A 2637-nucleotide genomic window follows, 5' to 3' on the forward strand; every position below is an offset into this window, starting at 1 on the left:
TGTTCATGTGAGATGTTTTTGTCTAAATTAATGAAAGCCCCACATCACAGATGTGTTTAAAGCTAGTGAGTAAAGAGGCTCTTCTAAATTTCTTTCAAACAAAGAATATTTTAAATTTTTATTGAAATTTTAATACTTCCAAAAGATGTTTTAAAATGTTTTAAAAATTAGTGAAAAGTATTATAGTTAGGATTAAATCTTTAAATATTTACTAAAGAAGGTTGCGTTAATTCGTTAAAAAAAGAATGATAGAAGCAAATATTTCCAAAGTTAAAATTTGTTTTTAAAAATTCTGAAACAAGTCTATGGCCATGCTACCCTGAACAAGCCCGATCCCCGTCTGATGTCAGAAGCTAAGCAGGGTCGGGCCTGGTTAGTACTTGGATGGGAGACCACCTAGGAAGACCAGGTGCTGTAGGCGTAAAAAATAAAAAAAATAAGGGATTGTATGCTGACGAGGTCCTTGCAATCTGTGAGGTCAACCAAGAATTGCCTCACCTAAAAAATAAAAATAAAAATAAATAAAAATAAATTCTGAAACAAGTAACTCCATATAAGAAGTTTTAATTTCCATTATTCTGCATAGTTTGCAAGAATAAAAAATTGTTACATATATGTGATATATTTACATTTTGTGTATACATATAAAATACATACACTATTCATACAATCAGAAGAATAAGAAGGAACCTGATAGAGACTATACAGTTCGAAGAAATTTTCAATATGCTCTTATTTTACTATGGACTTTCAATCTACCTTTTGCCAGATATCAGTGCTATTGACTGTATTTACATAAATTTATTTAAGTGACCACAATTTAACTTGTACATTCTGTAGTTTATCTTAAACTTTAAATGGACATGCTTAACTTGTTAAAAATCTATATTCTACCGAAGGAAAAAATAAGAACATTAAAAAATAAATTCTCAGGTTAATATTATTTTAGTAAACTTATTTTAAAGCACTGCAGCATAAATTCACTTTGTGTGATATATCAGACTTTTTATCCAGTGAGAATCGGCCTTCCTTTTTCATGATTCAATAACTCAGAGAAATTTAAATCTTCAAAATAAAGGATTATAAACAGCTTATTACAACAAAATTCCATCTGAATTTTCTTGCTATACTCTACATAGTATAAAACATATTGTTAGTGGTTAACAAATACTAAATTTTCAGAATCGTGTGCCCTTCTACCAACTACATATCGATAAAACATTAGCTGATTATTTTTTAATCTAACTTTTCTGCTCAAGAAACCAAGAACCGCACTCCTATAGCTTCTAGAAGCCCAAATATTTCTGCTCCCTCCCTTCTTGCATGAGGCTACTTTCCTAGTTATCACTATTCTCCACCACATTTTTATTTTCTACATTTTTATTTGAAGAATAAAGATTATTCGAGCATAAAACTATCCAACCAACTAACCTCACTCAAACTATACTATGTTCCTAATACTGATCATTCTGTATAATCATTCTATCCAAATTACCCAGTGATAGGTTTGGTGTTTCAAGTTCCATTTAAAAGGGCTTGATATGTTTCAGGGTAGAGCAAGTTAAATATCCTGATCATTATGTTCTATATACTACAACTTCCAAAGAGCCAGCAAAGTTTACCAACACCCTTCTCTCCAGAACAAGAAACATTCTGTCACAGAACCCAGAAAATAACTGCTTTGCTCTACAGAATATTGCTCCTGAGCGCTTCTCAGAGCAGCTGTTAGTAACGTTCAGAGATGCCCGCTGGACTATCACTTTGGTTAAATTAATGATGGATCACCTTGTTCCGCTTTACTTTTTCCTTTTAACTCTTGCAAGTAATGTAAAAACCTACAAATTACTTGTAAAAATAAAGTACAAAAATAAACATTAGCTCCACTACTTTTCTAAAAGTCATTTAACATCCTTACGTCATTACTTAAACCAAGACAAATCAGTTGTACATGACACCAAAAGGCTTGAAAATGATTCGATTTTCTACCTAAACTTACCAAACATGTTTGAAAGTTTTCAATTATTTCGAGAACGTTCTATATTTAAAAGGTGTTGGTGCAGTCTTGCAGAACTGTGCTGCTCAAATACAAGCCCCAAATATCTGCACTTGATACATTTCAGGTACATTTCTTGTTACCTGCTGAGCTTTCTGCACCCGTTGTCACTCAGTGATGCGCCCACCAGCATATACTTCCCATCCTTTAAAACAGCCTTCCGCCCACCGCTCAAAAAACACATTAGATTTAGAGGTTTCCGCATACTAATACAGAACCACTAATACCACTAGGTATTAAGGCTCTCAAAGAATCCTCTTCACCAGCCTCCCCGGGGATACTGTGCTCAGCGGGGCTTTGAACCTGAAAACTCGCCTCCAGCTGCTTTTGCAAAAGCAGCGCCAGAGAAAGACTCAATACCGCATTGCTGTTGCTGACTTTTCCTAGTAGCTTAAAAAAAAAAAAAAAAAAAAATCAGCCCAGTCCCCTGCAGACCCTGCTGGCTATTCTGCAGCACAGAAGAGAACCTCTGCATTGCTCAGCCTGGAACTCCGGGGAGCCCCATCGAAGGGCGGGGAAGCGAGGGCTGTCGAGAGGCTCTGTCGAAAGCGGGGTACTAGTAGGTGGTTAAAAGGAAGGCGTGC

General features: G+C 35.2%; 1 pseudogene; it reads left to right on the forward strand.

Annotated features, from left to right (window-relative positions):
• The first annotated feature begins 301 nt into the window (after positions 1 to 301).
• On the forward strand, positions 302 to 421 carry LOC112485566 (annotated as a pseudogene).
• The last annotated feature ends 2216 nt before the right edge of the window (positions 422 to 2637 follow it).

This window comes from Pteropus alecto, unplaced genomic scaffold (assembly GCF_000325575.1).
Source record: "Pteropus alecto unplaced genomic scaffold, ASM32557v1 scaffold5, whole genome shotgun sequence".
In the NCBI taxonomy this organism is placed as follows: Eukaryota; Metazoa; Chordata; class Mammalia; order Chiroptera; family Pteropodidae; genus Pteropus; species Pteropus alecto.